The 26879-nt window shown below is 43.5% G+C and overlaps 1 protein-coding gene across 1 annotated transcript in view; it reads right to left on the bottom strand.

Moving 5' to 3' along the window:
- Positions 1-26630, bottom strand: part of LOC121922909 (ephrin type-B receptor 5) — a 200937-nt gene extending 174307 nt beyond the window's left edge. Inside the window, exon 1 of the mRNA XM_042452858.1 lies at positions 26176-26630. The gene's annotated coding sequence lies outside the window, so the exon portion shown is untranslated. The remainder of the gene's footprint in view (positions 1-26175) is intronic.
- Between the last annotated feature and the right edge of the window lie 249 nt (positions 26631-26879).

Genomic DNA, 26879 nt, shown 5'->3' with positions numbered 1-26879 from the left:
CTATATTTCATGGGAGTTGTTGGGGACCTGTTTGTCCTGTCAACAGCCACATTAGGACCGAAAACCAAGAAAATACCCTTGAAATAAGAAAGCAAGGTGCAGAGCTACCTCCTCCAGGGCAGAAGTCTGTGCCAATTCACTGCAAAATCTGGGACAAGCCCAGACAAATTTGCTGTAGGGACAGAAACCTTTTCCTCCACACATGCCAATGAGCTCTTTATTAGAATTATAGGAGCCCAAGGGAGTAGGGAAAGTCTGTTTAGTTTGACATCTTTTTCAGACTTCTTTGACTCTCTGTGAATACCTGTGGCTAATGCTGAAATATGCCAGGAGTGATGCCAAGTTTGCATCACTCCCTCCAAGAAGAAAGCTGGTTGTTTCAGTAATCCTTTTTCTAAAAAAATCTTTCTAGGCCAGGAATGCCCAAGTATTATGAGGTTCCCATGAGACCACAATACCATTCCACAGAAAATGCCTGCTGCATCTCTGCATGAATCACTGATCTGGCCTCATGCCAATGCCACCACTCTGTATCAATGCTATAGCACTATTCAATTACTCCCAATGCAGGGGCTTCAGCAGAATTACTTTATATACTCAACTATAAGTCGATCATGTATAAGTCAAGGGCAGGTCTGGGGGGCCAAAATTATGGATTTGAACATGGTCCATGCCTAAGTAGAAGGCAAAACCTGGGGCATGTAACAAAGGACCTAAAAGCTGAAGCAATGGAAAACAATGCCAAAGAACTTACAAATTTCTGGCAGGCATTTTTTTTCAACCGATCTTTCCCAAATTTTTCAACTGAATTGTTTCTAAGTAGTTTGTGTAAGCTTATCATTTTCCATAAATAATGATCTATCTGAACTATGTTTAAAATGTATTGAATTAATATAGAGGTAATGCATACATACAGTTGGTATACAAAGAGTAATGGGGGGAAAGTAAATGATAGATCTATTAATGTTATATTTAAAATGTCATATGAACTGGTTATATATGCATAATCAAGGTGTGATAACTGGTTTTGATAAAGAAATTAAAAGTCAAATATTCTCAGAAATAAGAACTAACAGAGGCGAGGAAGTTAAGAATGCATGTTTTATGTTGGTTGATTTGATTACATGTCTGTTTTTGTTTTTGTTTATGACAGTTGTAGTGAATGTAAGATAATTGTAATGTATGTTTTTTAGAATTATGTTATAATTAAGTTAGCTGTGTTAATAATAAATAAATGGGGGGGGGGGACAAATTTCTGGCAAGGATGGATAGATGAGAGTGTAGATGGGAGTCAGTGCTTTCAGGACAGATAATGCTCTTGCCTTTTACCAGAGGATGGTTCCTTTGTTTTAATATAGATTAAAGTAATTAATTAAATTGACACATGCATAATTAAACTCAGGTTTCTGGGATCAATTTCTGGCCTAAAATTTCTAGACTTATGCACAAGTATATACAGTACCTGTCTTCAAAATTATCCACTGAGGTTTTACAAGAAATAACTGCTTTGTATGCACCCAGATGAGCAATACATGGAAAAATATCAGAGGCTGGGGGAGCAGATTAATTTGTACTTTTATATGCTTTAGAGCAGCCTTCCCGAACCTTGTACCCTCCAGACATGTTGAGATGGCTCTAAAAATAAATGTTTGGGGTGAAAGAACTAGGTACATCTCTGGTTTTAATTTGATTTTTTTCAAAGAATGTGTGTATGAGTTATTGAAACCTTGTGTCCACTCAGGGCTTGTGGGGCTGGGGAGGAGAGAAATCTCCTTCTCCATCATTTTACCCACTGCAGACACATGTAAGCCATCTCTTTCGTCATCATTTAGGCAGTAGCTGCCATCCCTTCAGTAGCATGCTTCATCAATCCTCAGCAGCCCCTTAATAGCTTCTGTTGCTCTTCTCTAAACTCCTAATTCATCAACCACATTTCTAGGGACTGAGAGGCATGCACAGTTTAACACAGACACAAGAGGCCAACAGTCAAAAAGGTTTTCTCCCCTTAAAATATTAACTTAGCCCCCTTCTCAGTTCTTCACTCACCACAAACAAGATTGTCCTCTTATTCCCTGTTTCCTGACCAAGGTTTTATTTCTCCTGACCTACTCTTCACAGGGCTCATTCCCTCTCTCAAAATGGTTTAGCTTCCCCCTCCACCTACTCATTTTTCTCCCAAGTGTATTTTTCACTCATTTTTCTCCTCACCCGCTCCCTCCTAAGTCCGTACTTTTCACCTGCCTTGTGTATCCATCTTCCAGGCACTCAGTTTCCTTGGAGTCCTCTCATAGGTATGTATTGTGTGCCTTTGGGTTGTTTCTGGCTTATGGTAACCCTAAGGTGAACCTATCATGGGGTTTTGCAAGATTTGTTCAGACAAGGTTCGCCATTGCCTCCCCCTGAGACTGAGAGTATGTGACTTGCCCAAGGTCACCCAGTGGGTTTACATGGCTGAGCTGAGAATCGAACCCTGGTCCCCAGAGTCGTAGTTCAACACTCAAACCACTACACCATGCTGGCTCTGGAGTCCTTTCATATCGGTTACCATCTCCCAAGAAGCAGCCCTGTTAGTTTGTTTTGGCAAGCATAACAAAAAGTCTTAAGGCACCTTGAAGATGCACACGAGGATCAGGGCACAAAAAAAGTGGCAAGCTGTTTGTCCCCTATAATATTGTAGGTTTTGCCCTCACAACCCAGTTGTCTTACCTTTCTTCCACAACATCTGCACTGATTTTATAACATATACTATTTGCTCTATACTACCCTATATCCACACATGTCAGTGTTGTTGTTCAGGGGAGGGAATGATATGGCCCTCTAGATGCAGTTGGACTATACCTCTCAATATTCTTTACCATTTCGCTATGACCGCTAGGGACATCTAGGAGTAATAGTCCAGCACCATCTAGAAAGCTACATGCTCTCCATTGATGGTGTTGTTCAAACTAGTCTAAGGGATAGTCAACACTTGAGCATATTATGCATATTGCTGCATATGCAGATGTGTGCACATTTGCATTGATGATCTTGCATTGATTGACTGTCTTCATCTTCACTTTCCAATGCAAATCCACATCTACACTGGGTCTTTGGTATCCTTTACAGTTAGGATACCAAAAACCCCGTGGGTACCCAAATCCATGGATGCTCAGGTCCCATTGAATATGACATAGAGAAATAGTGTCCCTTATATAAAATAGCAAAGTCGAGGTTTGCTTTTCATAATTTAGACAGTCAGAAAAAGAATAGAGAGAGAGAGAGTATGTTTTCAAGCTGTGAATGGTTGAATCTGTGGGGAAATAATGTGTGGATATGGAGGGCCAACTGTATTCACATGTATTCACCACCACACCCTGCCAAAAATGTGCAATTATTCAAATCTACACAAAGGAGACAGATGGCCACATCTGCAATAATGTGCATTTCTGAGGCTTTCCATCAATACCTCAGTAAAAACAGGAAACCTTTTTCTCAGTTTAAGGAGTTTTTCACCCTGCCCCATGCCAAAAGTTCGAACTCCTGCAAATCACATGTGGCTGGATCGAATGAGGAGTATTTTAAACATCCCTGTTCAACTTGTATGCAGAAAATATCATGTGAAAAGCAAGCTTAGACAGAGAAGAAGGTGGAGTGAAAATAGGAGGAAAGAATATCAGCAAGCTAAGATATGCCGATGACACCATACTACTAGAGGAAAATATTCCAGACCTGGAAGAACTACTAAGAAAGTTCAAAGAAGAAAGTGCAAAGGTAGGCATACTGCTCAACATAAAGAAAACAAAAATAATGATCACAGAAAAGCCACACAAATTCAAACTAGACAATGAAGAAATCAAAATAGTAAAAGAGTTCCCATACCTTGGGTCAAACATTAATCAGCATGGGGACTGCAGTTAACAGATCAGAAGAAGACTGGGAATAGGGAGGGCAGCTATGAAAAAATTTGAAAAGATCCTAAAACGCAAACATATAAAACTGAACGCTACAGTTAGAATCATCCAAACCATTGCATTCTCCATCACTATGTACAGATGTAAAAGCTGGACAGTGAGGAAACCAGATAAGAGGAAAATCAATGCCTTTGAGATGTGCTGGAGAAGAGTGTTGATAAGTCAAAAAGACAAGCAAATGGGTCCTATAACAGATCAAGCCAGAAATCTCCCTGGAAAGCAAGATGATAAAGCTGAGGTCGCCGTACTTTGGTCATGTCATGAGAAGGAATGACTTTTTGGAAAAGACAATGCTAGGAAAGATGGAGGGAAGTACAAAGAGAGGAAGACCATGTGCTAGACAGATGGACTCTTTTAAGGAGTGGAGGATAGAGAGTCTTGGAAATAACTCATCCACAAATTCGATGAGAGTCAGGATCAATTCAAGGGTGGTTAACAACAGCCTCAGCCGTTTGAACTTTTGTAAACATGGTATGGCATTGTAGCAGCCCAGCAATCACAGGGAAAATAGTGTCTGTATATTTTTTGCAGTAGAAGGTTGATTATAAATGAAAGATAATATGCTTGAGATCTGTCTGGCAATCTGCAATTTTTTACTGAAGAAAGGACAGAAACCAGTTGCTGCAAAACCATCAACTGCTTGGTAACAGATTTCTCCATGTAATCTAGTAAGGAAGCATAACAAAGGCGGGATACAGACCGCCGCTTTGAGGCGGTCTCCCGCTGGCGCCATTTGCTCCGCGCAGGAGCCGCAGCAGCCAAACCGCGCGGCTCCGTGCGGAGCAAAAAAGAAGTTCCATTTTGGAGCTTCTTTTTGCGCCGCCTTTATGACGTCGCGAGGCGCCGCTGGTGCATTTGCGACGTCATAGGCGTCGCAACACGTCTGGATGCTATGCATCCAGTACGTAAACATGGCGGCCCCCATGTGGAAGGGGCGTCGCCATGTTGTACGTATTCTATACGTACTAGGGTTAGGGGGGTGCGGAAGCACTGCCCCTTCCTAACCCTAGTACGTATAGAATACATACTATATGGCGGTCTATATCCCGCCAAAGGCATGTTCTCTTTCCTCCACTCTTTCCCCAAGGTCCTCAGACAACGTTTTCTCCTAGCAGATTACAAGGTGGTAAAACAGCAGCAGAAGCCTTTCCGACCTTTTGCTGGCTACTAATGATATTGGGTTAATCTATCTCAGTGTTACAGATGGGGACTGCTGAGAGAATAATGGCATCCCCGTGACTACCTAGTGAGTTCCTGGCAAATGTGCAACCTAAATCTGAGACTTCCTGGCTCACGGCAAGTTCTGAAGGAAAAAAGTACTTTGCACTATTCTCCCAAATTGCAAATTGCTCAGGCACTACACACAGGACACAGTTTGGCAATCAGTATCAGCCCGACATTCCTCCTACCCTATGCTTCTTCCTTTTACCTCCTCCATTCTAAGATAGCTTCATTTTTTCTGATGAAATAAAATCTGGCAAATTATGTTCACTACTACTCATGCCCTGTCTCGCATCCAAAGACTGAAACTACCTTTTCAAGGTAGAGGTAAATTCCATGATTGGGCGATCAACTTCATGATGTTTTGATAGAGTCACTCTGTACACTGGGATGAGAAACTGTAGCCTTCCAGATGTTTGTTTGGTGTATGTCCACTATTGGCCCCAATACCTAGCAATGAACAGGCAATGGTGAGGGGTGAGGTGAGCTGCTGTTGTCATTGTTAGCCACCTTCAAGTCAGTCCCAACTCATGGCGACCCTGTGCATGAGACATCTCTAAGACTCCTTATACTTTACTGCTCTGCTTAGATCCTGTACATTCATACCTGTGACCTCCTTTATAGAGTCCATCCATCTAGCATGTGGTCTTCCTCTTTTTCTGCATCCCTCCACCTTTCCTAGCATTAGTACAGCAGCCTCAACTTAATCATCTTGGCTTCCAGGGAGATTTCAAGCTTGATCTGTTTTAGGACCCATTTGTTTGTCTTCTTGGCTGTTCACATATTCTCAGTACCCTTTTCCAGCACCACATCTCAAATGAATTTATTTTCTTATCTCCTTGCCTCACTGTCCGGCTCTTGCAGCCGTACATAGTAAAGGGTAATGAGTGAGCTACCGTCCAAAAATCTTTAAAGGGCAGCCACAGCCAGGTGTACAAGGATGGAAGAGTTAAGCAGATAAAGAACTAAAAAGGAAGAAACAGTAGCAGAGAGTGTGTGCAATTTTGTTCCCCTCTTGTTCTCTCTGAAAGGAACTATTCCAGTTTAGAGCGTCCTTTTGTTTTGTCTCCTTGCAAAATCTTTTTACAGAATATGGCTTCCCTGTCAGCACAGTTCAGAGTAAAACACACAAGGCACAGATGCAGCAGCCAAAGTCACAAAGAAGAAGGAAGATGCATCCCCTCGAGCAACCTCTCTTCACTGTGCTAATTTTATGCACTTAAGAGGTAGATTCTGGAAACACAAAGGAAGACTCCAGGATACACCAAACTTCTGCCCATGACAGTAATATTAGGGTTGCTTTAAAGTATTTATCACCAACATAAGCAGGAATCAATGGGTGGGCACACCCACTGGAGTTAACAAAGGTCCTCTTCATACTTCCCACTGGCAAAAGGCTTTCATTTTCAAAATTCTGATTGACCAGCCTGAGCCAAATTGCAAATAGGCCTTGTATGATTTGAAAATTTAACAAATTATCCAGTTTAGCTTTCATTAGTTCCTTCTGTTTAATTACTTCAAATGTTTGAATGCCTCATTTTTATTATTATTATTATTATTATTATTATTTGTTGTTGTTGTTGTGTAACTTCAAGTCATTTCTGACTTATGGGGACCCTAAGGTGAATATATCATGGAGTTTTCTTGGCAAAATTTGTTCAAAGGAGGTTTGCTATTGCCTTCCCCGAGGCTGAGAGCATGTGACTTGCCCAAGGTCATCTAATGGGTTGCAGCAGGGCCAAGCGGGGAATTGAACCCTCATCTCCAGAGTCATAGTCCAACACTCAAACCACTACATGATAATATATTATGGGGAGAAAGAGAGCCATGGCTTCCTTGATGGAGTCTATGCACCTGTAGTGTGGACATCCTCTCTGCTACTGCTTCCCACTTTACCAAGTATTATCATTTTTTTTCCTAAGGAGTCATGTTGTCTCACGACATGGTTAAAGTACAATAGCCCCATTTTGTATGTTTCTGGCTTCTAGGGAGAGTTCTGGCTTGATTTGTTCAAGGATGTGTCTGAAATCCCACAAACCAGTTCTGCAATACTGCCCTTGGAATGCTTGATGACTTCAAGTAATGGTTCCCAAACTTTGGTCCTCCAGATGTTTTGGACTTCAGCTCCCAGAATTCCTGACTGTTGACTAAGCTGGCTGGGACTCCTGGGCATTCAAGTCCAAGGCACCTGAAGGGCTAAATTTTAGGAACCACTGAATCATGGAGCATTCTTAACAAACTGTTAATGTTCTTCTTCCTCACCCAATATTAATCAAGAGTGCTGCCTCAGAGTCCACAGGATACATCAGATCTCCATGACAGAGAGATCTGACCCTAGAGCCAACATCCCAGCCCCTGTGAAAACATCCACAGCTTTTACTGTGACGACATCATAGAATCATAGAATCATAGAATCATAGAATCGTAGAGTTGGAAGAGACCACTAGGGCCATCCAGTCCAACCCCCTGCCATGCAGGAAATCCAAATCAAAGCATCCCTGACAGATGGCCATCCAGCCTCTGTTTAAAGACCTCCAAGGAAGGAGACTCTATCACCCTCCGAGGGAGTGCATTCCACTGTCGAACAGCCCTTACTGTCAGGAATGTTCCTAATGTTCAGGTGGAATCTCTTTTCCTGTAGCTTGCATCCATTGTTCCAGGTCCTGTTTTCTGGAGCAGCAGAAAACAAGCTTGCTCCCTCTTCAACATGACATCCTTTCAAATATTTAAACAGGGCTATCATATCGCCTCTTAACCTTCTTTTCTCCAGGCTAAACATCCCCAGCTCCCTAAGTTGTTCCTCATAGGGCATGGTTTCCAGACCCTTCACCATTTTTGTCGCCCTCCTTTGGACACGCTCCAGTTTCTCAATGTCCTTTCTGAATTGTGGTGCCCAGAACTGGACACAATATTCTAGGTGGGGCCTGACCAGAGCAGAATACAGTGGCACTATTACTTCTCTTGATCTAGACACTATACTTCTATTGATGCAGCCTAAAATAGCATTGGCCTTTTTAGCTGCCGCATCACACTGTTCACTCATGTTCAACTTGTAGTCTACTTGGACTCCTAGATTCCTTTCACACGTAGTTTCATTCAGCCAGATGTCACCCATCCTATATCTGTGCATTTTATTTTTCCGCCCTAAGTGCAATACCTTACATTTCTCCGTGTTGAATTTCATTTTGTTAGCTTTGGCCCAGCTTTCTAGTCTATTCAGGTCATTTTGAATCTTGATCCTGTCCTCTGGGGTATTAGCTATTCCCCCTAATTTGGTGTCATCTGCAAATTTGATAAATTTGATAAGTATGCTCCCAATTCTGTCATCCAGGTCATTGATAAAGATGTTGAATAGCACTGGGCCCAGGACAGAGCCCTGTGGGACCCCACTGGTCACTTCTCTCCAGGATGAAAAGGTGCCATTGTTGAGCACCCTTTGGGTTCGGCCGGTCAACCAATTACAGATCCATGTAACAGTTCCTTTGTCTAGCCCACATTTTACAATCTTGTTTGCAAGAATGTCATGGGGAACCTTGTCAAAGGCCTTAGTGAAATCAAGATATACTATATCCACAGCATTCCCTTCATCTACCAAGCTGGTAATTTTATCAAAGAAAGAGATTAGGTTTGTCTGGCATGACTTGTTTCTCTGAAACCCATGTTGACTTTTTGTGATTATGGCATTGCCTTCTAGATGTTCATAGACTCTCTGTTTAATGATCTGCTCCAGAATCTTTCCTAGTACTGATGTCAGACTAACTGGACGATAATTGTTGGGATCCTCTTTTTTCCCCTTTTTGAAGATGGGGACAACATTTGCCCTCCGCCAGTCTGCTGGGATTTCTCCTGTTTTGCAGGAGTTTTCAAAGATTATTGCCAATGGCTCTGATATCAGAGAAGGAAAACTTGATGAATCTGTGGACATTTTGCTTTCAGGCCTCTGACAAAGCCCCAACACCTGTAAAAAGGGACACCAACCTTTCCCTCTCATGAAAGGAAAATAAAATTCAACACAAACAGTAACACAAAGTACAGAAGTAGGAGGAAAAACCCTCCTTCCTCTCTTCCACCCTGCCCTGCAGGGCTTTGGATATATGAAAGGCTCTGACATCTCAGCACTCAAAATCTGGAGTTAGGATTGCTCTACCTGTTGATTAATCCTTGCCAAATTATAAATTCATTTGAATAGCACCAGAGACTCCAAGGATATTTTTAAGTGGATGAGTTATGCCCTATGATATTGTTAAGGCCATATAGGTGAGGGCGTGATAAGAGGATGGGGAGAAAAGCATTTAGGACTCCTTATAAACCACTATTAAATATCAAAGGGTGGGAAGGATTCAGAAGGAAAGAAAATGGAAGCAAATGCCAAGATAATTTAACAGAGATCACTCCTCTTCTTCTGTCATTCACCATCACATCATAATCAAAAAAATGTCCTCATGGGACAGGTACAGGTGACCTTCATCTGTAGCCCATCGATTAAAATTTCCTCTACTATTTATCCAGCCAAAGCTGTCAGTGACTGTGTTACTGACGAAAACCTGCAGCCTTAAGAATATACAAAATTGTTCCACTTAATCAGGGAGCAGTAAGAGTCTCCAGGAAGAGACATGAGCCAGAGAGCTTTTGCCATGCTTTGATAATTGCCACTGAATGGATTTGTGCTCTGAAGAGAGTGGGGGGAGAGGTGAGGAGGGTATTCTATCAAGGGTCTGGCATGCTCAGAAGTGACTGTCATTTGGGAAGAACAAGAGAAGGCGAGGAGGATGGTGGAGAAGGTGTAATGAGCAGGTGCTGCATAAAGAACGTGTCGGTGCAAGCATGCCCCGAACCAATTCTGTGTGACCTTCCCAGATGGGGAACACGCCGAGAAGGAGAGGGGAAGAGAGAGGATGTGAAAAGCCATAGGAGGTTAACAAGCTACAGGCAGCTGAGTTCCTCAGACAAAGATGTCTGGATGGAAAAGGGACAGTCATAGCAGTGTTTTGTACCCAGGAGAGGGAAGAAACCTCTGCACTAACATGGGTAAGCGGGTAAGCAGGTGTCCCTTTAGAATTACAAGCAGGCCTCCAACAAAACCATTTACACCTTGTCAATTAGCAAGGCTCCATTCACAGATCAATGGAAGAGAGGAGCCCAGCTGTCTTAAGGGTCAGTTTATACAAAGAGCTGAATCAAGTGGGAAAGCCTTCCAGTGGGCTGGAGCCCTTTCCTTTTCAGGCTGTGAGTGGGAAAGGTGCCTTCTCCCCCAATGAGCGATTTTTCTGTACAGATGAAGTTTTATCCCAGCAGCCTGGGATAGGCTATGGGTTCACTTTAAAAACAAAGCTGAAATCCATCGTAAATCCAGAGACTCATTTGTACTAGGTTAACCTGTCAGAATGTCCATCTAGCTCAATATTAGCTGGAATTTCTAAAAGTGAAAACAAGGAACCCTCACTGCCCTGTATAGGCTCTGGTATAATTTCAAAGCCATGCAGTGACTACAGACTGAGAATTCACACCTCAGAATACAACCGTGCTGCTGGAGAGAGTGGCTGAAGTCAAGATTACTACAGCTGAGATTACCTGAGGGGCTGGGAAAATGTGAAGAAAACAACCCTAGGCTAAATAATTCATGTAAAGCCAGAGGAATAATCCTAAAGCCCTGCAGATGTGGTCAGACTGCAGATTCTAGCACTCCTGGCCAATGTGAGTAATAAAGGGAGTTGCTGCACTCCAGCAACATCTGGAGAGCTGCACAATTCTTTCCCCTGATATAAATACTCTGTTGCTGTTGTGTGCCTTATGGCAACCCTAAGTTGACTCTATTATGGCAAGATTTGTTCAGAGGAGGTTTGCCCTTGCCTTCCCCTGAGGCTGAGAGTCTGTGACTTGCCTAAGTTCACCCAATCAGTTTCATGGCCAAGCTGGGAATCAAACACTGGCCTCCAGAGTCATAGTCCAACCCTTAAACCACTATGCCACGCTGGCTTTCTGACATAAATACTAGCCTGTTTGAAACAAGGCATGCTCCACAGTTGCATAGTCCAGTTGAACTTATATTTAAATCCTGTTCTCAGTCAGCATACAATAAATGCTTGTTGAAAAATCACACATTCTTAATAGCTGCCAAGTCTTTAACAGCTTTCCAAAACAGTCCTTGCAGATACACGCACACATATATAGAAATTGGGGGCGGGGAAGAATTATTAGTTGGACAAGATATTTATTTGATAGGAAAGTTTAAAATATGTAATAGCAGCACTGGGTATTCCTACTATGTCTATTTCACAGAATAGGGAAGGTGGTATAATAACTTGCTCTATCAAAGCAACAGCTTGGTAGCTGGTCTGTCAAGCAAGACTCTGCACAGTACGGAACAACAGTGAGCAACAGCCTGGTATAATGTACAAAAGCAACAAGGAATGAAGACAAGCAATACAGAACAACAGGGAGCATCAAATGAGTATCCAGCTCACTCGTGAACCAGACAATTAAAAATTAACCAGAGAAAAGGAAGAATGTGTCCCAAACATTCAAAACAAACAAAAAACGATCCTTAAGACTAATCTCAAGTGCATGTGCATAATGAATGCATTTCACTTGGGCCCATATTTCCAGCAAAAACAGCACTCACACTTTTTCTGATAAACATCCTAAACGTGTGAAATTGTGCCTGTCAAAGAAATGCTTTTTTCAACTATTACATTCCAGAAACACAGAGAGAGAGAGAGAGATTGTAATGCAGTGGTTTGAGTGTTGGACTAGGACTCTGGGATGGGTTTTATGAGTTGTTTGCCTTCTAGTTGTTTTTGACTTATGGCGACCCTAAAACCAACCTATCACAGGATGTTCTTGGCAAGTTTCCTTGGGGGGGGGGGTTGCCATCCTCTGAGGCTGAGAGAATGTGACTTGCCCAAGGTCACCAAGCGAGTTTCATGGCTAAGCAGGAATTTAGACCCTACTCTTCAGAGTCATAGTCTGACACTCTATGTGCCGTTATAGACAGGCCAAAATAAAGCTGCTTCGGGTCACTTTGGAGGTATGCTGTTTAAATGACACATGCATCTTAAGAGTCCAGAAGCTGAGCCAAAGCTGTGCTCCAATCCTTAGGACTGGAGCGTGGCTTTGGCGCAGCTTCCGGCTTCTTAGGATGCATGCATCATTTAAATAGCATACCTCCAAAGTGACTCGAAGCAGCTTTATTTTGGCCTGTCTGTATGGGCCCTATGTTACACTAACTGAGGGTCAAATGCCTGTTCAGCCATAGAAACTCACAGGATGACATTGGGCACATCATACTCGTTCAGCCTCCAAGAAATGGCAAACCCCTCTGAAAAAAATCTTGCCCCTTGCCAAAAGCCCATGATAGGATCATCTTACAGGAAGGCACACAAGACACACACTTTTTCTTCATTATATGCAGAAATTACCAAGTGGCTATCTGGGGCCCTCATAACTAAATTCAGAAAACACCATCTAGGGATCTCTACAGATGCATTCACAGTACTGAAATAATCTGGTTTGTGCTCTGGTGCCACAACAAACTATAGATCCCAGAATCCCATAGCCTTGAGCCATGGCATTTAAAGTGGTCTCAAATCAGATCATTCCAGCAGTGTGGATGCATTGTAGGAAGGTCTAGGAAAGAATCCTGCCAAATCCCTGAGAGTGTCACTGCCAGTCAGAGTTCTGGACTAGACAGGCCAATGATCCGACTCAGTACCTCTATCAAAATGAGTTTATGTTAAGAAGAAACAGGCACCTCTGCTTGTTTCATCTGGCTTCAAAGTTCAGAACGTACATATTTGTACAGAAGACTATGGCTCTGTTCAGACATGAACCAGACACAGTTGGCTTGCATGCTCCCTCTTCTCCCTCACAGATGTGCAAAGGTGATGAGAAGCTTCCACAGTTTATTTGTAGCAAACCTGAAGGGTTTTTCACCCATCAGTCACATCATGGGGACAAAAAATTAAAAGGGCAGTGGTACTCTCTGTTGTGCATCAACATCTGAGAAGCAGACACCTACATGCAAAGGTCTCTTTAGGTGTAAGAACACCATAGGACTTTTCACACTACATAATTATACTGCTCTGATTCCACTTTAACTGCCATAGGTGCAGCCTCTGGAATTCTGGGGTTTGTATTTGGTGAGGCACCAGAGTTCAAATTATAAGTTTGTTGTTGTTGTGTGCCTTCAAGTCGTGTCCAACTTATGATAACTCCAGGGGTTTTCTTGGCTAGATTTGTTCACAGGACGTTTGCCATTGCCTTCTCCTGAGGCTGAGAGCATGTGACTTGCCCAAGGTCACCTGGTAGGTTTCATGGCCAAGCTTAGGGATCAAACCTTGGTTTCCACAGTCATAGTCCAACACTCAAACAACTATGCCATGACGTCTCTCTGTATTCTCAGCCAGAGAGCTTTAGTTTGGTGAGACACCAGAGCTCTCTGGCTGAGAATTATAAGTTTTTGTTGTTGTTAGCTGTCTTTGAGTCAATCCCGACTCATGGCAACCCTGTGGATGAGAGCCCCCCTGTCTGTTCTGCTTAAATCCTGCCAATTCAGACCCGTGACCTCCCTGATTGAGTCTATGCATCTGGCATGCAGCCCTCCTCTCTTTCTACTTCCCTCGACCTTTCCAAGCATTACTGTCTTGCCTGCTCATGATGTGGCCAAAGTATGACAGCCTCCGTTTGAGTAGTACCATTTCCTTAATTACAATCCCCAAGTTACCATAGGATGGAAACACAGTAGTTAAAGTGGAATGATAGGACATTATCACACTGGGGTCATTTCCATTACTATAGGACTCATAGAATGAATGGGGGCATACTACAATTGAACTATTACATTACATTCATTCACACAAACACATGAAAAATGATTCACAAACAGGAGGGAAAGAGATTTGCTTTTCCATGAAGTTTGTGTTCCGTGTTCCCTAAAATGTTATTATACAGTCATGTGCATGAGCTTTTGATACAGTAAATGCAATTTGTATTCTCGTGGCTTCCACAATTGCGATAACACAACGCATTGTGTGTCCACATTTACTCATTCCCAGAATTGTAACACTTTTGGCAGCTTATTAACGGAAGCTCTCAGTTAATAAAAAGCTGCACAGTAGTAACAGTTTACACGCACGCTGCCCGTGGGTAGTTTCAACATTGTGTGATCATCTTCAGCCACACATAGAATCACAGCCCCTCAACATCATTTTTTGAACTGTGGTGCCCAGAACTTCACACGGGATTCCAGATGAGGCCTGACCAAAGCAGAATAGAGTGGCACTATTACCTCCCTTGATCTAGACACTATACCTCTATTAATGCAGCCTAGAATCATATTGGCCTTTTTAGCTGCTGCATCGCACCGTTGACTCATGTTCAACTTGTGGTCTACTAGGATTCCTAGATCTCTTTCACATGTAGTTTTGTTAAACCAGATGTCCCCCATCCTACATCTATGCATTTCATTTTTTTTCTGCCTAAGTGCAATACCTTACATTTCTCCATGCTGAATTTCATTTTGTTAGTTTTGGCCCAGATTTCTAATCTATGATTAAGGTCATTTTGAATTTTGATCCTGTTCTCTGAGGTATTAGCTACTCCTTTTAATTTAGTGTCATCGGAAAAGTTGAAAAGCATGCCCTCTATTCTTTCATCCAAGTAATTGATAAAGAAGTTGAATAGTACTGGGCCCAGGACAGAACCCTGTGGCACCCCACTAGTCACTTCTCTCCAGGATGAGGAGGAGTCATTGCTGAGCACCCTTTGGGTTTGGCCGGTCAGCCAATTACAAATCCACCTACCAGTTGCATTGTCTAGCTCACATTTTACTAGGTTGGTTTGCAAGAATGTCATGGGGGACCTTGTCAAAGGCCTTACTGAAATCAAGATATGCTGTATCCACAGCATTCTTTTCATCTAACAAGATGGTAATTTTATTTTTTAAAAAAAATAGATCAGATTAGCCTGGCATGACTTGTTTCTCAGAAACTCATGTTGACTTTTTGTCATTATGACATTTCCTTCTAAATGTTCACAGACTCTCTGTTTAATGATCTGCTCTAGAATCTTTTCTGGTATTGATATCAGACTAACTGGACGATAATCATTTGGATACTCTTTTTTCCCCTTTTTGAAGATGGGGACAATGTTTGCCCTCCTCCAGTCTGCTGGGACTTCTCCTGTTCTCCAGGAGTTCTCAAAGATTATTGCCAATGGCTCTGAGATTACATTTGCCAGTTCTTTTAATATCCTTGGATGTAGGTCATCTGGTCCTGGAGACTTAAATTCATTTAGATTAGCCAGGTATTTCCCTACGTTTACTGAAATAAGCTTTCCTAAAATCTACAATGAGTGTCTGATTATGCCTGGCTTCTCCTTTCCACTGTATAACAAGCTCCAGGAAAATATTGTCACTCCCACCTAAGGATCCCACCACTTGCATCCCATTAACCAGGTTAACAAAATCCGTGGAGCCTCGAGTCCCATTGAATACAATGGCATAGTGTAATGATGTCCCTTATATCAAATGGCAAAATGTAGGTTTGCTTTTTGGAATGTCTAAATTTTAATATTTTCAAATCATGGATGCTTGAATCTACGGATAAAAAATCTGCAGGTACAGAGGGCTGACTGTATACAGAGAGCTACTGACTGCTAACTTCTTCTCCAGGAAAGTCACTGACTCACTTCCTCTGGCAGCAGCTATAAAGAACTAGGCTGCTAGTTCTGTTCCCACCCCCTCAGGAACATGTAGTCTTGGCAACTGAGCTACACATGTAGATTCACACATACATGCAATGACTTACAAGTGTGCTGCAGGTGTTATTGATCGTGTGCCCCAGACAGCATTTTTGTATCCCATCATCTCAAACACAAGGCTCTGCAAAGGCATCCAGCTGTAAGACATCAAGGCCTGAGTGGCTGTGGATGAACATGCCTGCATGGCTCCTTAGGGAGGTCCACGGGTTAATAAAGAACACCTGGGTATAAAGTCGGGGTATGTACCAAAAAACCCTAACAAACGTTTGTTTGGTTTAGATTTTTCACGAAGAGTGATCATAGTACTGCAAAAGTCTAATTAGCCATTTGTCTACTTTCCAGTAGCAAATAGGAATCAAATGTTGGGGACTAGGCAGAGAAACTTTTATACATTGCTTCCTCTCTTTTTTCTTTCTTTCACACTTTCAAGCCAAAGGTGACTGAAAGAGGTATGTGATGATAGCGGGGTTTTTTAAAAATGGTGCGTTGGTGGTGGTGTTGTTGGCTAGTATATTTGGCTGCACTTATGCAAATCCACACATATTTATAGTTATCAACTATTTACAATTGTTACAGCAACTAGACCCCTGTACAGCTATAGATATATATATTATATAGATATATATATATATATATAATATTATATGCTATTTTGTTGTTGCTGTTGCTGTGGCCATCAAGTCATTTCTGGCTGAAGGTGAGCCTATTATAGGGTTTTCTCTTGGCACGTTTCTTCAAAGGAAGGGTTTGCCATTGCCATCCTCTGAGGCCAGTGTGTTTCATGCCTGAGTGGGGATTTGAGTCCTGGTCTCCAGAGTCATAGTCCAACATCAACCATGCTGGTCTCTCTGTATTACATTTTTTAAATTAAGTCCTTAGGACTGGAGTGTGGCTCTGGTGCAGCTTCTGGCTTCTTAGAACACATGCAGCATTTAAACAGCATACCTCCAAAGTGACCCAAAGTAGCTTTATTTTGGCCTGTCTGTTTGGGCCCATAGGTCCCAATTTGTGCAGAATCTTAAAGACAAAAACCACTTTTAAGTTGTCCCTAGGAACATACTGGAAGTCAGTGAAGACTGAAAAGTCAGCCACATTTGTGGCTTTTTCAGATTTGATTATTTGCAGATTTGAAAAATACGTTCTCTCTAGGAATCTCTAGCTCAGTGGTTCCCAGCCTTTAGTCCTTCAGATGTTTTGGACTTAAGCTCCCAAAACAGCCGACTGTTGACTTGGCTAACTTGGACTTTTAGGAACTGAAATCCAAAATCACTGGAGGACCAAAGTTTGAGAAATACTACTCTAGGCCCTCTAGATTGAGTCTGTCAGAAATTAGTCACAGAGCCATGCTGGAGGAGCTAAAGATTCCTTAAAAAACACTTCTCTGGGCATTTGCAGGTCCTCAGTTGTGATTCTGTGGTCACCTCTTGCCAGATGTTGATCACAGAGTTGGCTGGTGGACCAAGAGATTCCTAGAGAGGTAAATAAGAACAGTGTTGGGGGGTTATTTGCAGTTTTTTGACTTTCATCTGGGTCCTGTGCCCCTAACCCCAGCAAATGTGTAGGGTCCACTGTATGGGAAGTGTTTGACTTGGCAACGTAACTTTCATCAACAAGGTTATCGTAATGAGCTGTAAAGCAAGCATATATAATCCATCATACAAATAATTACTAGGAGTCAAAGTGGGATTTATAAGGAATAAATGACACCAAAGCCACCTAATTCCCCCTGTGATAACTGCTTGGAAAGTAGCACCCAATAATTAGTAAATAATGGATCTCAGCAATTAAAGAGATTAGAAAATAATGAATCTCACAGCCAATGCGCACATTATACTCTCCATGTGGCACTGCCAGAAAGGATACAGCACAGCAGCCATTCCATGCGCCCACCACAATCACTCAGACTGTGTATACACAACGCTGCTGGAGGAGTGTATAAAATGTGGTTGTAGTGCACGGGATTCAGTTTTGTGTAGATGTGGACACGCTTGGGGGTGCGTGGGAAGCCACTTTTACTCCTTATGGCTTTTAAGATTTGCTTATGGTGACATTATGTGGCTAAAGATATCCTATGGCCAGAAGGCAGGGCTACAGTATGGTTTCTATCCCTGCTTTACTCCAACATTAGAAGCAAAATATATTACGCAAAACAGGAAAAAAAAACTGCAGAACAAATTAAGCTTTGACAATGTGAGTTTGGATTTTCCTACACAGGGTGTTGCTGTTGTTTGGTTATAATTATAAATTTTGATTTTATTAGTGGTGTTTTATTAGTTTTATTAGTGGGGTTTGTGGGGAGGTGGTGATTTTCAGTTTGTACTCTGAGATACTGCATGGCATAGTGGTTAGAGTATTGAACTATGGAGTTTATCTAATCTCGGCATTAAAGAGAGATTAAAGTAGATTTAGCATCCCACAAATAAAATGGCGAGTAATTGCACAAATGATTATCATACACAATTGCGTTAATAAAGTGATATCGGAACTGCAGTGTTGCTGAAATCCTGAAAGTAAAAAGATGCGTGTTAATGCTTCTCTGTGACCACTTTAATGGCGGATTTTGTGTGATGTCATGTGAAATGGTTATGCGTAAGTACACGATTTCCCCAGAATATTCATGGGATAAACCCCTGATCTCCTTCATGTGATAAACTCCTATGACTCTGGAGACCAGGGTTCAATTCCTGCTCAGCCACTGAAACCCACCGGGTGACTCTGGGAAAGTCACATGCTCTCATCTCAGGGGAAGGCAATGGCAAACCTCCTCTGAACAAAACCCCAGGACATGTTTGCCTTCGGGTTTCTGTAAGTCAGAAAGGACTTGATGGCACACCATACATGTGTGAGTGCATGTGCACACACACACAAACAATGCCTTTGGGTGCTTTACCCTAAAATGCAGTTTATGTATAATTTAAATAAAGGAATTAATTATTCCATTCCAGCCAAAGTCTACTCAGGCTCCTTGTGGAGTAAGTTAGGTCCTTCAGCAAAAATCTCACAGCTGTTTAGTTAATGGAACACATTTAACAATACACAATTTTTGAAGGGCTTCTGAAAAGGCTCTGGTTGGCCAATGGGTAAACACTGAGGCTTCTGGAAATCCAAAAAAAAAAAAAAAAATTCAAGGATAGCCATGTTGGCTATAGAGCAAATCAAAAATCCACCAAACAATTTTGGGTCAACCAAAATGCACAATTGCATGTTGCAAGCTTTCTAAGTTTTAAAAGCTTGTGCCATGTAATTGTGCATTTTGGTTGGTCAAATAAAGGTGTCATTGTTTGGTAGATATTTGATTTACTAAGGCTTCTAGACTAGACAGACTTTTAGTTTTGCTTAGCAATGTTCTTTTTTTTTTTTAACCTAGATATGTCTGTGTGTGTTGTGTACCTTCAAGATATTTCCAGCTTATGGCGACCATAAGGTGAACCTCTCATGGGGTTTTCTTGGCAGGTTTCTTCAAAGGAGGTTTGCCATTGCCTTTCCCTAAAGCTGAGAGAGTGTGACTTGCCCAAGGTCACCCAGTGGGTTTCATGGCAGAGCTGAGATTCAGATCCTGGTCTCCAGAGTCCAACACTTAAATCACCACACCATGCCAGCTCTCTAACCTAGCCATATCTGAACCAAAAAAAAAAAAAAAATTCAGCAACAACATAATAAAAATAAAAATATACTGGAAGGAAAAGGAGAAACTCACATGAAGAAATGCAAAATAGGGAACTCACTTTGGCTCTGCCATCAGTGAAAGTGTTATCCTGGTTCAAGATCTATATAGGAGTTGGTGCACCCATGATAGGGTCACCTAAGGGTTGCTATAAGTCTGAAATGACTTAAAGACACAGAACAACAACAACAACACAATTCCACTGAAAAAAAGTAGTTCATATTCCAATGACATGTGATAACAGAAGCCCTGAACGGAACACACAAGGCGCAAGAACAGTGTTCCAACTTGGCAACAAAGTTGGCCTCAGCTGGGGTTTGACAGAGGCAGCCCCATCTGCCAGCTTCGGCTGCAAAATCTGGGTGCCAATGCCATGAAACACAACAGGGTGAGAAAGAAAGAGAGATGTGATCAGAGTGACTAGACATCCTCCTTTTCCAGGATATGTCCTACATTTCAACCTTCTGTCCAGGAAGAATGTCAAAATGTCCCCCATTTTGAGCATGGCTAAGAAGCCCATTCAGTAACACCACATTTGCCATTCCCCTTTGAAAAATGTGTAGGCTTGGCAGCCTGTCCTTGCTGCAAACAGAGAGGCAGGATGGATCTTTCTATAGTTCTTTTTTCCTAGGAGCAGCAACAGACAAGACTCCTACCCAGCACTCAGAGTGCATTTGCTTCCCAAGGGAGAAAGGACACGTTAGGCAATGGGCAGCTTGAGGACACAATGCAAATGTTGGAAGGATTTTATCCCCCTTGATTTCAGGACAATGGACAAATGAAAGGGGTAATTTAAAAGTAGATCCAGTCAAGGGTTTGTTGCTACTAAAGTACAGTTTTAAGCTTTTGTCTTGCTCAGAGTTCTAAAAGTAACTTGCAAGCCAACAAAGCCTTTTAAAGAAAATTGCATAAGAAAAATACAGCTAAGTGCATACTAAAATGCAGTATATGTAATATCACTGTAACTAAACCCTATAAAATCAATTTATATTTGTAGCTTTTATTTGGTAATATCCTCCATTTGTCTGGAATGTCCTACATTTTGCAGTGCTTTGTCCTCCTTTGCGGTCATGACATCTGGATGACACCCAGATGCGATCCAGAACCCATCAGGGCAGTTCTCCCACACAGAACCCTCTGGAATGAATAAGAAGTGCACTGCATGCACATTAGTGCTCTGTCCCCCAACCCAAGTTCATTTTTTCTGGCACACATCTCATGCTGCCTATCCAGGAGATGAACACCATATAAACTAATGGGCAAAATGTTCGACCTGTTTCAATGAAGCTTTCCCCCACTATAATTCAAACAAGGGAGGGAAGGAAAGGAAAGGAGAAATGATGAGCAGCCTATTATGTCAAGCCAAAGCAAAACTAGGAAAAAAAAATACAGAAAGGTATATGCCAGTGGTTTTCAACTATCTAAAAAGCTGCCAAAAAGGAGAAGAACAATTGCCTCCAAGGCCCCACTGACAGAAGAACAAGAAGCAACTTGCTCACTTTGGAGCCAAAGAGCTTAGAGCTGGGCAACAAAAAGAAATGTTATCAAGCTGTAACCACGACAGGGCAATTAAACAATCCAACGCACAAAGTTGCCCAGTTATATTTCTTTTGAGGAAGGATGAACATCTTCCTCAGGGTTGGTTTTAAGTCAGCCACTGATCACAGGAGAGCTAAATTAATCTCAGCACGCATCTCAGCTCTTTTGTACCTTTTCCAATTTCATCCATCAAGACCCAATGAGAGGAGGGTTTTGCAGGTGGGGCTGCAAAGCTAAGAGTCCTTGGCTCTCTTGCCCACAGAGAGAGTGGGGCATGAAATTGTATGTTCTGCGCTAGTGCATTTAAGGCGGCAATCATACAAATACCACATAAGAGGGGCTTAAACTATTCCTAGATTGTATAAATTATGCAAATTGAGAAGGAGAAAAGCAAAAGAAAGCGAATAATGGTTTGAGACAGACAATACTTCCCAGGTTTGCTTATAGTTTTTGGGAGCTTAAATATCCCAAAGGCACCAGATCCCATCTGATCTTGGAAGCTAAGCAGGGCTAGCAGCTCTGGTTAGTACTTGGATGGAAGACCACCAAGGAATACCAGGTGCTGTGGGCTATATTTCAGAGGAAGGAACTGGCAAAACCACCTCTGAGTTTTCCTTGCTCATGAAAACCCTATAAAATTCATGGGACGCCATAAATTAGTAAGTACTTGAAGTCACACTTGTACACAAGAAGGGTCTAAATACCCTAAAGCCACCAAATCCTGTCTGATTGTGGACGCTAAGCATGGTCAGCCCTGGTTAATACATGGATGGGAGAGCACCAATGAATACAAGGTGCTGTAGGAAGGAACAGGCAAAACCACCTTTGAATATCCGTTGCCGTAGAACACCCTATGAAATTCACTGGGCCACCATAAGTCAACAGGCGACTTGAAGGCACACAGACACGCCATAGGGACCAAAATATCTTAAAGGCACCAGATCCCACATCTGCTCTTGGAAGCTAAGCCCGGTCAACAATGGTTAGTACTTGGACAGTTTACCAGCAATTAATACCAGGTGCTGTAAGAACTAGCAAACCACCTCTGCAGATTCCTTGCCTAAGAAAACCCTGTAAAATTCATGGGGTTGTCATGAGTTGACCAGTGACTTGGAGGCACTTCACACGTAAACATACACACGCACACACTGTTTATTTTGTCCCACCATTACCCCCCCCCCCCGCCGGTTCAAACAGGTTCTGCAAGCTTTTGAAACAACACAAACACCAGTTTACCAGACCCAAAAGTAGGGTGAGGGTACACAAAACCAGCAGCCATCTCTCTTGCAAACCACTGCCAACTCTCTGAAATAACATTCCCAAGACACACAAACACACACACATGCACACATCCAGCCTTACCCAGAGGAGGAATTGGAGGCAATCCCCCTGGTGTGTCCCACCATCAGCAGCTGAAATCCTGGAAGCTTCAGCAATACAGGAGAGAATCTATTTCAAGCTCAAGTCCAACAAAGCTTTGTGCGAGCGGCAATTGTGCACAGCCAGCACTGTGTAACCCCAGCCCCGAAAGCTGAGCACTGAATCCAGACAAAGAATGGAGCAGCTTTACTTCAATTCCCACCTGGCGGGGGTCTCAGCCTCACAAGGGAGTTGGTGTGAAGGAGTCCAGACACACACACACACACCACACACGCACACTGCCACATCTCAAGTCCTATCTGGTAACCAAAAAGCAGGGCAAGAAATCCAACTTATTAGACTAGCAAGAACACAGCGCCCACCCTCTTGCAAAAATACCAGAAAGAAGGATTGCACAGAGAGGGAAATGAATCATTGTGTGTGTCCAGACTGAGACCCACATAATAGGGAGCCAGGAGCCATCCCAGACCGGCATAGCAGGGGAGAGCAGATTAACAGTGATTTAGGAGCGCTTTTGACAAGTTTCATGTTTTGACTCGTGGTTCTAGTAAAAGAGGGGTTTGTGTGTGCATGTGTGTCTCTCTCTGTGCGCGGTGTGTGTGTGTGTGTTTTCCCCTCCAGGCCTGGCAGATCTGCCAGGGCTGAATGGAGAGGGGGAATTCCAGGTGACAAAGCTGTGCTTGTTGGTAACCCAGTTTCCTAGACCCATGTGCTGTTGGCTTGCCATCAGCAGCAGCAGGAGGGGGGCTGTAAGGAAGAAGTGGAATAATGCTGGCGGCATTGAGGAGAGGGAGGGAGTCTCCCCAGCATAGGTTGCCTCCTCATGCGTACGTCAATGTGGGAATCGGAAAAGCATGTGTGTCAGTGCACATTCCTCTCCCAGAGTGTCAGGGGAATGGGCTTTTCCATTTCAATTTCACAGGCGGCAGGAGGAGGAAGAGGCGAAGCAAGAGGGACTTGTGGCAACCTCTGGCCCCAAATCTTCCTGCAGCCCTGGATGCCCAATAAAGGGCACTCTTACTCTTTTCTCTTTAGGGGTACTTTTAAAGCACCTCCATTTTATCCCTAGGGCCTATCTTGCACACCAAGGGACAAAGAAGCAATGCAAGAAGGACTTGCAGCAACCTCCTGCCCAACATCTTCCTGCAGTCCTGGCTGCACAAAAAAGGGCACCCTTACCCTCTTTTCTTCAGGGCAGTGGTTTTCAACCTTCCTAATGCCACGACCCTTTAATACAGTTCCTCATGTTGTGGTGTCTCGGTTCCTAAGACCATTGGAAATATGTGAAAGGGTCATTTGATCCCCAAAGGGGTCACGACCCACATGTTGAGAGCCGCTGCTTTAGGGGTATTTTTAAAGCACCCCCCTTTAATTGGCAGGGCCCTTTTGGGGAGCAAGCCAACTGCCTGCCTTACCCACAAAGGGGACAAAGAGGCAAAGGGAGATGGGCTTTTGGCAACCGCCAGGCCCAAATCTTCCTGCAGCTCTAGATGCACAAAAAACAGACACACTTACTCTCTTCTCTTTTGGGGTGCTTTTAAAGCACCCTCATTTTATCCTGAGGGCCTTTTTGGAAAACCCAGAAAAGGACACCCCTTACTCTCTTCCCTTTTGGCGTACTTTTAAAGCACCCCCCACTTTATCCCAGGCATTTTTGGGTGGGCAACCCAATTACCTTCTTGCACACCAAGAGATGAAGAAGCAAAGGGAGAGGGATTTGTGGCAACCCTCTGGCCCAAATCTTCCTGCAGTCCTGGATGCACAAAAAGGCCCCCCTAACTCTCTTCTCTTTGGGGGTACTTTTAAAGCACCCAATTTACCCCCAGGGCCCTTTTTGGGATGCAACATGCAACCCAACTACCTACCTTGCCCTCAAAGCGGACAGGCATGTGAAAGCATCCCAGATTTATCCCAAAGGAAAGGAAGGATCCCACTGACCTACCCCAGGCACAGAGCCATTCCATCTCCCCCAAGGGGCTGGGAAAGGGAGAGCGAAGAAAGGCAAGTCCTGGCTCAACAGATGCTCTCCCTCCAGACACTGTTGTCCTCCTTTTCCAGGACACGTCCTCCATTTCCACCTTCTGTCCAGCAGAGATTCCAAAACGTCCTCCATTTGGAGCAGGACAAAGAAGCGTAAACTGATATTTATATTAGACTTTAGACAGCTTTTATTTTGTAATGGGATGCTAGAATTTATACCAGGGTTTTTAAGCTTTTATTTCTCAGGGTCTTCCATTTGGAGCACAGCCGCATAAATTCATACCTCTTCACTAAGGGCATGCTCTCCATTTTTATTCTGGAAGGTCCTCCATTTTGCAGTGCCTAGTCCTCCCTGGTGGTGAGGACATGGGGTCCCCTGGGTGCATGAGCCAGAGAAGTCCAAGGATCCTTCCAGATCCCCAAGTGGATCCTCAACCCACCCAAGAGGAGAAAAGAAAGGGCTGCCTCTCTTCTTTTTCTTCCTCCTTCATCCCTAATTCTCTTTCTTTCTCTCTCTTTCTCCTGGAGAGCCAGCTGTGCAGCAGTTTTTGAAACTCTGACCTGGTTTTTCAATAATGCCCCCTAGGATCTGACACATGCCTGGGGGGTCGGAGGAAGGGGAGGAGGAAACAGGACCCCTAAGGCCCATAGTGGCATCACTAGGGTTGGCAAAACCCAGTGCACAAACTCAGGGTGTCACACACCCCCATTGACCTCCTCCCATCCCACCCCATACAGAATCTATAGTCCTATATGTTTGCACTAATCTTTCTCATCAGTCACAATTCCTGCCTCTCCATGACAGAATGTCATGGTAAGGATTGTGAATGACTGAGTCTCACCACTGTGTCATAAAACAACCAGCAAAATGAATGTTAGGGGACAAGATCAGACAATACACGGTACAGTGGGCCCTTGGTATCCGCTGGGGTTTGGTTCCAAGTCCCCTGTGGATAACAAAATCCGTGGATGCTCAAGTCCCATTAAAAACAATGGCATAGCAAAATGATGTCCCTTATAGAAAATGGCAAAAACAAGGTTTGCTATTTGGAATTTATACTTTTTTTCCCTAATATTTTCAAGCCGTGGATGCTTGAATCCATGGATAAAAATAATCAGTAGATAAGGAGGGCCGACTGTATTTACTTGGGTAGTGAAAGTGGATAATTGATGATGATGATGATGATGATGATGATGATAAAAGCTCTATTTTTACCCTGCCTCTCTGTCAGAAGACAATCGAGGCGGCTTACAGGTAAAAGTGAAAAATAAGTGGGTTAAGATTGGATGGTTTTTAAAAATCAAAATTGAAACTGAAATTTAAAAATTAAATGTTAAAGGAGTAAAAAATTATTTTAAAAATTAATTAATTTTAAAAATTGGGGAAATTTTGATTTTTTTTTTAAAGAAAAAAAACCTGGTTCCCTCTCTTTTCTCCTCCCCCTGAGCCTCAACCCATTCATCTCTTTACTATTTTAAAGGGGCACAGGGCAGTGCCACATGCCAAAGGCAGATTTTGGAGAGCAGTGGTCCCCCAACTTTAAGATGTCTGTCACCTGGTGGGGTCCCCACCCCCTGCACCCCCTTAGTGACGTCACTCCAGGGGGGATCCCCCTTCCACTTCCTCCAAGGGGAACCCCCAGCAGCACCCCTTTCCCCCATAGTGCCCAGAAAAGTACCCACCTGCTGCCTGGTCCTCCAAAGGCTCTCTTCCTGGTGACCTAGCTCCTCCTGCTCAGTCCCCCCATGCGATCCCCTCCTGGGATCTCTGCGGTAGATCCAAGGAAAGGGATCTCTCCACCGCCAATGCCTTGCTGCCAGGCTTCCCAAGGGTGAGGTTTCTCTCTTGCATCGCCCACTTGGGGGGAAAAGAGGGGGGATCTAGGATCTCTCCCCTGGATCTCCTCCTGGGCTTCTTTCCCTTTCCACCAGATCCTTGTCCAGAGAGGCTGGGAGGAAGGAAAGTGCCTCCTTTGGTACGGCTTTTGGGCACTTGGCTGACCAAGAGGATCCCTGATCCGATGGGGCTGGGGGGGGGTGATCCCCCTTCTCTTTGCCTGGGCTAGATCTCAGAGGAGGAGATCCCCTTCGTCTCCTTGCAAGGGCCGGCCAAGCGAAGGGGGCACCGGCTCTTCCAAGCCCAGCATCCCAGCCTCCCGAAGGCGGAGCTCCATCCGGAGGCCCTCCTTTGCCTTGCCTTGCCTTGCCTTGGAGGAAGGGGCGCCCCAGAGATCATCCAGCCCACCCCTGCCTGAGAGTGTGTGACCCACCTGCCCCCCTCCTTACTTTCCTCTTCCCAGGGGTCCCCAGACTTTGTTCCTCCAGGGGTTTCAGCCGATCTGGGGGATGAAGTCCAAAACATCTGGAGGAGCAAAGTTAGGGAACCA

The sequence above is a fragment of the Sceloporus undulatus genome, chromosome 2 (assembly GCF_019175285.1).
Source record: "Sceloporus undulatus isolate JIND9_A2432 ecotype Alabama chromosome 2, SceUnd_v1.1, whole genome shotgun sequence".
Classification (NCBI taxonomy): Eukaryota; Metazoa; Chordata; class Lepidosauria; order Squamata; family Phrynosomatidae; genus Sceloporus; species Sceloporus undulatus.
The sequence above is the reverse complement of the archived record's forward strand: the minus strand, read 5'-3'. Positions and strand labels throughout refer to the sequence as shown.